The 11,528-nt window shown below is 40.5% G+C and overlaps 1 pseudogene across 1 annotated transcript; it reads left to right on the top strand.

The window, feature by feature from the left end:
• The first annotated feature begins 827 nt into the window (after positions 1-827).
• Positions 828-6,884, top strand: LOC110050798 (uncharacterized; annotated as a pseudogene). The gene is made up of 2 exons (XR_016208160.1): positions 828-1,672; positions 3,212-6,884. The product of XR_016208160.1 is annotated as an uncharacterized LOC110050798 (transcript).
• The last annotated feature ends 4,644 nt before the right edge of the window (positions 6,885-11,528 follow it).

Genomic DNA, 11,528 nt, shown 5'->3' with positions numbered 1-11,528 from the left:
GGGTTTATATCGGGGGGGGGAGGGGGCATATAAGCGGAATAAAAAAATGTTTCGGGACGACGAGATAAAACATATCTGAGAAACGAATTAAAGCTAACATACCATTACATTTAGAGCTCTTACTTTATTACCCGTTACCGTTTTACCCTAATATTACCCTAATACCCTATTAGCCTATAACTTTCAATTAAAAGTTTGATATTTATAAAGAAGCGCAAAGGGAACGCACTTATATATTAGGTGGGCTCACACCCGGGGGGAACTTATATCCGGAATAATATCTTTGCTAGTAGATAGAAGGGCTTATGTTCGGGGGGAGGGGGTAGGGAGCGTTAACGTGGGATTTTACGCTATGTTATACAGATAGATAATCAGAAAATTGTACTTTTTGCGGGCTTCTTGAACGGTGTTTAAACTTGTTTTCGATATTGGCGTTTTTACCAATCAAGAGTTTTTCAATTTTGTGGTAGATTCGTGTTATCGGATAATGTCTAATTATGAAATATGACGGTATTAGTGTTTGTTTTTTTCTAGGGTAGGGTGGATATGATATTTATTTCGCTATGAAGACATTCCAGACTAAACATTGAACGTCCGGTATTGACATGGCGTGTCTGCAATATGCAGAGACTCAATTACTATACTTGATATAAATATAATATGGTATCCGACCTCCCAAGAGTAGCTATAATAAAATTTATAACTTATTTCTACATTTATTTATTTGCAAATGTAACTTGTAACTTGTAACTTGTTTGCTTTGTAGGCCTAAGTTTCTAAGTATTTCAAAGCCATGCATGCGCACGTCAAAGCAATCTTCATTTTTTTTTTTTAATCTTCCAGGCTCTCCATCAGGTCTTTGGTCATCGCTGATAAGGAAGGATGGCTCTGCAGCCGTTTAAGGACGAGCAGTTGAACTATTTCAAGTTTGTTTCTATTGTACTGAATGAATTCCCCAAGGCTTTACGCCAAAAGTTCAGATCCATGTGGGACAACACCTTTGGACACCTCCCTGGTTTTCAACCCTGGGATGACTCCATTGCGGTAAGAAATCTGTTTCTTAGTGCAGAAGGTGGCAAGACCAAAGTTCCCACAAACCTCTCTTACGAAAAATGGGATTGTACAGCCCTGTTCCAGGCCACTATTTACGCGCGGTCCTTCGCTTTACCTGACAGCGCTGGTCACCACAAGACACTTAGTGATCTGTATGTGAAGCCTCATAAGTTAGCCCATGGGAGTTTCCATGTCTCTGTGATGAGTTCGGGCGGAAATGAGGCTGAGACATTTGCACTTGCAGTTGATCAACTTCGACTGCTAAGAAATTCGCTCTGTCACTCAGCCAGTTCTGAAATAGTCAAAGCAACATTTGATGTATCCGTACAACATGCCAAAGACGCATTCAAAGCTCTTGGAGTCAAGACAGACCCCATAGATGTCATTGGTGGTTTGACTGAGTTGGACTTTCCCACAAAAGAAGTTCGCAAGTTGGAACAGGCCATGAAAGAGGAAAGCCGAGCATACATCAAGTTTTTTGAGGGCGTGAGCTCAGATATCGACGAGTTAAGAGAGCTATTAACTGCAATGAAGGCAGTCAATGCAAGTAAAGAAGACATAGCCCGGTTGGAACAAAAGATCAATGATCTGAGTGAGGTTCCAGCTCAAGACAAGCCAGGTGAACAGTCAGTTATAACATTGTGGGTAAATCAGCCCAGTCTAAATTCATGACCTGTAGTTTGGGTGAACTCATAACTCCATGGACACCTGCCCATGCATGCTCTCTTAAATGAGTACTGTAAAGTGGTTAATCATCACCAGTGAGCAGATTTTCGTTTCCGACGCCCTAAGCACCCATTTGATTTCCTTATTTCTCTGCGGGTGTACATTTTCTAGCCTCAATTAAAAAAAGCACCAAGAAAAGCCTAAAAACGAAGCAAAATCATTTCATTTTGATGAATGATATGAGACTCAGATGAAAAAAGAATGCTTATTGACAGCGATTAATTAAACCAAAACTTTCTGACTTCTGGCAGTATCAGTAAGCTTATGTCATAAGACTTGGTTCACGCTTTTAGCTGCGACTCTACCGACTTATTTATTCACTTGGGATGGGATAGCGAGAGACCACTCCAAAAGCCGTAGTACCCTGCTTTAAGCTACGCTTTAACAACTCTTCACTTTGCCCTCCGACAGACCCGTGTCCAAACTCGAAAGATGCACGTTAAGCATGAACCAATTCTTGTTACGTCATAAGTCAGATTATTTTCGTATTTTCATTTGTTTCTTCTTATGATCTATTGAAGGACTGACGTATAGATGAAGTTATTAACATTTTTGTTTTGTTCCTTTGTTATATATTCCATGTTGTCATGCGTATGTCACCAATAGATCACAGAAGACGTCAAAATGTTGTAGGAACAACAAGGACACGCTATCACCAAGTGTGCTACTTGTTTGTTCTTACCACATTTTGACGTCATCTGTGATCTATTGTTGAACAGACGCACGGTGACACTGAATCTACTTGTTAACTTGAGACAAACCTGGTAATGATTTAGGCCTGCGCTCATGCCTAGAGCAACTTTAAAGCCTTGGCTCTTCTCAGCAGATAGTAAAAGAGATAACGTGACATAGGGCTAATTGAGGGTTGGCTTTCTCAAACCCAACTTGAAATCTCCATAATAAACGGCGAGATTAGAAGTGAGGGTTAAGAGAGTAACTCAACAATATAGGCACTATTCCCAAGGTAATCCATTTCAACTGCAAGCTATTTTTAGATCACTGCCGGTTTCATGAATCCCAGGAGGTCTAGAAATAGACAATCCTGTGACGAGCGGCCTTATATGTATTGTCATCCCCCATGAAAACATCCACGCAACACGCGTGGTAGCATTCTCCGCGGAAGAACTAGGTACCAGGTACACAAATAGCTTGAGAGGAACCACCAACTAAGGGAAAGGGCCTATATGGAAGATAAATTCTTTTGGTTCTCTTCGTGTCTTGAAAGCGGTTTCATTTAAATAATTTTATTAACTTAAGTTAATTAAGAAATAAGTAAGTTGATGCGAAACAGAACAAGTATCTTTGTTATATTAGATTTAGGTCGTCATAGTATTGGAACACGTAAGTACCCAGGACTTGCCCTATTAATGCAAGCAATTAAAAAATATATATTCTTCATGATTATCAGTGGTTTTATTTTGTGTATTAAAAGGTTCAAGGCCATCTCTGCCAAAGTCATGTCTCCCACCAAAGGTTCCACATTTTACTGGCCGCCAGAGGGAGTGTGAAGAAATCGCTGGCCACGTGGCTTCTGGATCCACGCGAATCGTGTCGATTTGGGGTGCACCCGGATTCGGAAAAACGTCGGTTGCAATCGCCGTGGGACATCATCTCCATTCTCAGGGTTTGCCGTGTACTACCTATCTCTACGAGGGATCCAGTCAACAGCTGATCTGGCATCAAAGCTTCTTAGTCTTTTCAGACGACCTGTTGCAGGTGAACAACAAGACCAACAGCAACATTCAATTGACGATGAGCTTTCCTATCTTTTTAGCGAATTGTCAGAACCTCTTACAATAATTCTGGATAATGCTGATGAGTTATTAAGTGGAGGGCCGAACGTGAGAGAGGATTTCACAGATTTCCTCGCAGACAATCTCAGACGAACCGAGAAACTGACATTCGTTATAACCATAAGGGAATCTTTAGAATTCATGAATGTGCAATTCCAAGGCCACCAGGGTGTAAGAATAAGTCCATTAGGCGAATCCTCTTCTCAAAACCTTGTTAACGAATTACTTCCAAATGTAACCGTCGCTGACTGCAAACGAGTTTCGAAAATCTGCGGTCATGTACCTTTGGCCATGAAGTTATTCTGTTCCTTTATTTCTGAAGATGATGTTGAACTGAATCAAGTTCTAGATGAGTTCATGGGGTCTTTGCGAAATCATAACATTGTGGAGATTTTGGACAATCCAGATTATCCGAGCAATCTGAGATTGAAACTCCTGTTTGACTCTTCTTTTCAGAGGCTCTCTGCTGAGGAAAAAGAAGCTCTCGTGTCTTTGTGTGTACTCCAAGAAAGTTTCGATATGACAGTTGCTGCAGCCGTTCTGGGTATATCACAAACTCCCCTGGCAAAAAGAGTGCTGCACAACCTTCGGAGAAAATCTCTGCTTGAATCAAGTTCTAAGCCTGGGTCATTCTCAATGCATCCGCTAATTCGTTCGTTTGCAAACGAAACAGGAGAAAAAGAAATGAAAGAATCCATTCTTAAATCAAAGGCCAACCTGAGAGCATTTTACCTTTGCCAATTCAAGGAGCTAAATGAGAAGTTCTTAACAGGCCATTCAATGTCAGCATTTATTGACTTCTACCAAGATGAACAAGGCATTAAACAAAGTTTAATAGAAGGCTGCTCAGATTATGAAACAGCCAACAGCGTGTTTGAAGTCTTAGTGAAAGCTGAGCTCTTTCTCTGCTCACTTTATTTCAGGGAAGAATCCAACTTCAACAAGATTTACAACTCAGCTCTAAAAGTGGCTAAGACGCTCAAAGAAAATGTGTCCTATAGGCAATTACTTGTTTCCAAGGCTTTGTATCAGGTAACGTGGGGCGCAAGAGGCAAAACGATAGAGCTGCTTTCTAAAGCGAGGGCTGAAGAAGCGTCATGTTCATCCATTACAGCTGCTGACAAAGGAAAACGTTTGTGTTATAGCGGCATCTCTCAACTGGTTAACGGCCATACAAAGGCTGGGGTTCAATCCTTAGAAGAGGCTATTTCCTTAATGAGTGGTACCCCAGAACAAATTATTCTTAGAATTATTGCTTTTCAGATCCTTGCTACCTATTATGGCATTGAAAATAACTCAAAGAGAATGTTACATTTCTACAACAAATTACTTCAGGATTGCAAAACCACTGGAAACACAGAACTTCTTATTATTCCTACAATGGAAAGTACAGGAAAGAAAATTTACGAAAAAGAAATGACACGACAGCCGCTAACATTTGAGGTCATTTGTCTTGTGAGTGAAGCAGTAAAAGATTTAAAACACACTGACACCGTGCGCTCCATAGGTGACGTTGCCCAACAGATGGCAAAAGATTTCGGGAAATCGTCTGTTCACAGTTCACTTGGTTTATTTATTTTTCAATGCAACGTGAACATCACTCTCCAGCATATGCTAAAAAACGTTGAAGGCGTACACGAAAAGTTGAAAGAAAGGATTACTAGTTATCACGAAAAGGCACTGCTTACTGTGACCAGGAATTACTCAGAGCAAGCTAAACCGGTCACTACCGGCGAACGAATCAAAATGGCTCGCACTTTTGGTTCGGACCCTGCCCTTTTGGGAAGTGGTTTTGACATCCAAGAAGGAGTGCGTCATTCAACCTCAGAAACCAGCCAAAACAGTTGTATTTGTTGCTGACTATTGTTGGGAACGAAAAGTTTTTCACAATTTTGAAATTATTTTTTGTCCTTTTTTAATCGCCTTTTAAAGTATTTGATGTAGACACCCTGTGGTTAAATGACCGGCAGTTGGTCAAACTGAGTTGAGACAACGGCTAAATTTTTTTTTTAAGAAAGACGGTGGACAATATAGAAACAGACATAGCCAATAGAATATTCTATTTATCAATGTTACATTACTTGCAGAACATTTCGGATTCGAAGAATGTCCGAGAATAAAACCGTCCGAGATTTTTAATCGTCCGAAATTTTAAGCCTCCGAAATTTTTGCACTACAGTACAAGACTTTTAAGTAGCTCCAAAACTGTTAGTGTTCTTTATATAGCGAACTCTTGTCGAGAAACTGGTTGAGATAAGTAAGAATTTGTCTTATTTTCATCGTCGGTATTCAGTGGCGGATCTAGGGGAGGGGCCCGGGGGGCCCGGCTCGCCCACTTATTTTGGGTAAAAAAGGAAGAAATATCAGAAGGAAGAAAAGCCGGCAGGGCAAGCAAAACAAAACCGCCCCTTCTCCCCCCCTCCCCCCTCCCCACCCTTAGCTCAAGGTCTGGATCCGCCACTGGTATTTTAGTAAAACTTTGAGGGTACAGTAAAACTATCATTCCAACAGTCGTTGTTTAAGTATAATTCGTGTTTTGTAGGCTTATATATCAGACTGGATTCGCAAAAACATAACCATAGCATTTTACTTGTCACTGATAACCTTGATACAATTCTGTCCTAGAGCTAGCTTTCCACGAGGCTTATCGTTGCTCAAATAACAGCAAATAACTCTCCTGTATGCCTTTTGAGGCCAGGAAGACTAAATTCACCGTCTTTTCGTTGAATCATGAATTGTACAATTTAATTAAGAGTGCTTTCAACATGAAATTGGAGTCTAAATCAATATGAACGTACAGATATCAAAACCGCGGTGGAGAGCTGATCTATCGCTTTCTAAAGGCTTGCATCGTCCTAAATGGACTGAAGAAGAGCTTCCTACATCGAGAATCGATTGAACCTCAAACAAACTAGGCCATACGTAGCAGTAAGCGAACACTCACCATGTTGTCGTTACGTCAATTATCGCCCGGAAGCCACGCAAATAAATTTCTTCCGCGCTAGCGAATCACAGACAGTTCTGATAGTTAGCTAAGCCGAGAACGCCTAAAATTGATAAAACTAGACGCTTTGCTGCGTGTACCCAGGCAGTCGTTATACTGAGAAGCACTAGCTATATTGCAATTGAGCTAAATGTTCTGCATTTGAAGTTGTACGAAATTCAATCGAATCGATGTGCTTAAGCTCTTCTGCTTTTGATTGCATTTCTTGGAATCGATTAATAGCTTATTACACGTTTGCAGGTCTTTAGGGCGTGAAAAGAGTCAAGGTCTTTATATCAGCCTATAAACGTTTCAGTCTATTTTCCTCAGCCTTTGTCGTTGTTATTTGCGTTTCTCAAGCAAGCGAGACATTCTGAATTTCCGAGTTATGACGGTGCGTGGCATAGACCTACGAACGCGTTTGTCGAAAAACATATACTTATGTCGTGATTTTTAGACCAATCAGCAGTTAAGGTACTAGGAATAGTGCTTATGTAAATGCTTGTTTGTTCAGTACAGATAATCAGTCGCCTAGATAGCCAAAGTAAGCTCCAGATGTTTACACTATTTTCCGGCCGCAATGTTGGCGTACCGCGGAGGTACCGGTCTCTGTAAATTTGTGCAAAATATTTTGACGAATATCTGAGCTTAGGAAAACGCACAGACTTAAAAATTAGCGAAGTGTCATCTTAATTAATCTCCTATAACATCACAATTTCTTGATTTAATTCACCAAATGGTTGTCGAATATATTTTCTATTGCGTCAGGATTGCGTGACAGTGCAAGTCAAGAATTGTTTTGCTGGGGTCAACATACATGTACATTAGTTTCTTTCAGCTTAAATGTGCAATAATTCGCTACATGGGTTTCACTCTTGTAAAGACACATAACTCTGTTACAAGAAAGTAACGAGAAAATATCGTTTAGTTCGAGATTTTATCTTTATTACACTTAACGACGTTTCTCGGAGCGTTTTACTTAGGTGTACTCGAACAGATACATTCGTAAACAAATTTTCTAACCTTTCTCCTCTTGTGCTCAGACGTTCTTAAGTTCTAAGTTCGTGCTGGGATTCTACTTGGTTCACGATCGTACGCTGACGCTTCTGAAGATGCTTTTTATCAAGTTGAAGAGTTGATAGCCCCGGTTGATGGCTCCTTTGGTATAACATGATCCTTGATAAATTCACTCAAAATGTTCGCTCGTAAATTGATCTCTTTAAGGCTTGCAGACCGACCCGTTCCGAAAACGTTTATTGTCCTTTAGTGTTGGTCTACCTCGAACGGTGTGTTCGTTTGTATATGATTTCATCGCCCCAGAAATCATGGAATCCGTGCTAACTTTCCCGGGGTATCCAATCGATGGAAACCGATGATTGGAAATTCAATCGATCAATCGATCAATCGATATCAATCGATAAAATTAGTTAATTGGTATCGATTGGTATCGGCCAATCGATGACCAATCGATAACCACACAAAAACCGTTCATCGATTGCTATCGATTGGCTCAGCAACCTCGAACAGACCACGCACGCTACCTGTCCGATCTTCCGCCATTTTTAGGAAGCCCTGGGGACAAAATTGGTAAAACAAATTTCGACCCAGTCTTCTCAACGCAGAGAATATACCCCGTTGCACGTGTGCTCGAATTACTCACTGGCCCGTCATTGCCTTTCCGTGTCACAATGTCTACGCAAGACGTCCGGGTAGAGGCTTTACTGAATATAAGGTGCATCGTCAAATGCTATCATCTTTGCCGTTTTGAGGTGAACGTCGGTGAAGTGTTAACTGCAAACAAGAAGAGGGGAGAACGGGGAAACGCGTTTAAAGTTGTGGACCATCGTGGACAGCTCGGCCACCTACAGTCCGAGCTTGTGGATCCTCTTTGGCCACTACATGCAGATATTCTGTGCTGTTCTCCTGTTAACATCAAAATGAAATGTGTTTACAATTACTGCGTACAAAGTTGTGTTTTTTATGCGTCGATTCCGGTTCCGTCAATCTGCAACCAATCGATACGAATCGATACCAATTTATCTAGCGATTGGTATTGATAATCGATACCAATCGATAACCACACGAATCTTCGCCATCGATTGGTCATCGATTATCAACATCAATCGATTAATTGATATCGACTGGTATCGATTGATATCGATTGTCATAGATTATCGATTCCATCGATTGGATACCCCGGGTAACTTTTCACGACGACAACTTCTGTAAATTCCATGTGCTGTACTCATGCACATATGAGGCATGCGCTTTAGAGACCAGGCGGCGATTTGTGACTGAACGAGGAAAAACAAAACAAAACAAAACAAACAAACAAAAAAAAAAAACGGAGCCGAAATTTAAACCCAGGCCTCACTGCTGGGGTAACAAGGAAATTCTACTCACGATCAACATTTGACCCCATGTTCTTCTCTCTGCTCGTGGCCATGTTTTGCTCGCAAATAGCAATGTCCCGGATGTACCTCAATTTTGTCGAGCGCGGAATGGCACATCTAGATTTCAACAGATTTTTTTTTTTAAAGTCTTTAGCTACATCAAAGTTCAGAGCAAATTACGCCAACAGCAGCTAGAAATGTCAAGTCCATTGCACGTCTAAGCGTTAAATTGATGTGGCTAAAGATTTTGCTGTCTAACGCAAGCACAACATTGTCGCCACAGGACAAACGGGACTAAATGTGACCCGTACAGTTTACACATCTCCTCAGGCCCGCCTCACGTACGATAATGGACGACGCTTACTAGCAAATCGCTAGACTTGGGCCTTCATTGGAGTTAATGATGTCCTCAGGCAGACTTTCCTTAGACAGCAAATACAGAACGCTAATCGATCGCTCCTTGTCAGAGTCACCGCGCGAACTGAATTCAGATGAGTGTAGCCTGGGTTAAACTTAACGCAAATTGAAAAGGGGGTGGGAGGGGGGGGGGTGCTTGATGAATAATGAAAAAAGTACCTAAATAAATGAAACATGCGGCAAGGAGTTTCTACATTTCATGCTAGGTAAGATTTACAAGCTGCTGTCATAGCGAAAGCAGAAAAAAACAAACAAACAAACAAACAAACAAACAAACACACAAACAAATTAATAAAAAACAAATAAATCAAAAAACACTTGATTCAGTCTTTACACCTTTTTCATAAATCCAGACAAATATTTCAAGGGAACAAGACTGCATGACCCAGAAAGGTCGAAAAACGAGCGTGTCTAATTTCTGTCGATCTTTCTAAAGCATTTAGAGTCAAACTAGGGAATTCCCTGAGCAGTTTAGGACATTCTGTGCCAATATATGTCTGAATTTATGAAAACCATGTTAAAGACTTTGCACCAAAACAGTGGGCGTGATTTTCGAAAATCGGTCAGATATCTATAAGATCTATGCATTAACTTATGTTATGTTCCAGCTAAGTGTCCGAATGGCGATAAATGTTTCCAAAAATTAAACGTCCGAAAAACAAGTCTGATTTTTTTTTTTTAGCAAGTAATGTAGTTGGTAATCGCAGAAATTCGAATGCGATTAACGATTTACACTACGCAAGTGATGTATAAACAATAGTTTCCACTTGGCGCGAAAATACGGACATTATCTATTCCGAGAAGAGAACAGTATTTAGAGGTACCCTTGAAGTATGGTTTGATTGCCACCCTACCGTAGAATTTGCAGGCGTGCGATAGCTTATTCTTGAAAGTGGTTTTGTGTGGTTTGGAGAGCGCAGCAATGGGAGGTCACTACATAATAATTTGCAAAGGTACAATGGGGTAAAGGGGGGATGTCACTACCTTATTCCTGCAAATGCCATTTTAGAATCTCAATCAAACCATGACTTACAGGTAAGAAAAGTGTTAAGAAAATGTGATATGTTTTTTTTAGAAATAAATTATTTACGTAACTCACAAGGGAAATTTCTAGCTTTCTGGAGCTTCCGAAATTGTAAAAGCCAATCTATATCTTGAATGGAATAAACGTATTTTGAACGAATTATGTGTAAGTTTTAATTTACTGTATCAGTACTTTTACAGACCCAGTAATATTGTAACCTTTTATTGCTAACACAAGTGAAATCGGCTCTGACTCTAATCGTTTCTCTGCAAACGGAAAACCATTTTTTTTGGCTGCATTTCTGCCAACACCCGTGTGAACTTGAGCTGTTGTTTACCGTTACGAAATTAGTTTTTTGTAAGTCTTTTGTTTCCTTTACTCTAGAGTGGAATTTCACAACTATAGACCCATAAAGGCGACATGTTCCTCTAGACTTCGCCTCACCTTCCTGTTTGTCATTAACAAATTTCATTCTTTCCCAAGAGGTTTCATCAAAGTTCTCCCTTATTCCTTCAAATTCTTGAAAGAAATATTCATTCTTCCTTGGAAATCGAGCGGGGGTATGAGAGAATTACCGCTAAAGGCATTTGAAATGGAAGAAAACTGGAAATAAATAAATTACAAATTTAGAAAGGAAGACAACTAAGTGTAACGTCAGGTTCACGGCGACTGTTGAAAGGCTGAATTGTCACTTGCTAGACAACTTGTCGCGATGAGACTAGCGTGTGTGGTAGATGCTTTTAAATACGTGACATTATGCTGTTGGCGATTGCGTTACAATTTTAGCCGTTTATAAGACAATGTATGAGAATGCTTCGAAAATTACTCTAAATGCTACGTGTAGAAAATAATTTGAATAAAATGGCTTACCTTATGTTTGCATTGCGTTGTTTTGATGTCTCTGGGTTCCTGGAGGTGGTTTAGAGCCATTTAGGCCAGTTTTGCTTTCTGGCGGTTTGCCTTCCCTAAAGATAAACGAAAGGCGGGCAACCCACTGGCCCGACGGCCCGCACTCAAAGCTGCGTAAATTCCACAAAAATGGTCTAATCTCGCCAAAATTGTCTCATGGCAGCCGTCGATAACTCTTCTTCCCATTCGCTTTCTCCCAAGGTTTCAAAGTTTATCTTAACCGCCCGAGA

Source organism: Orbicella faveolata, unplaced genomic scaffold (genome assembly GCF_042242905.1).
Source record: "Orbicella faveolata isolate gen_17 unplaced genomic scaffold, um_ofav_v1 contig_24, whole genome shotgun sequence".
NCBI lineage: Eukaryota > Metazoa > Cnidaria > Anthozoa > Scleractinia > Merulinidae > Orbicella > Orbicella faveolata.
This window is presented reverse-complemented; position numbering and strand designations above follow the sequence as displayed.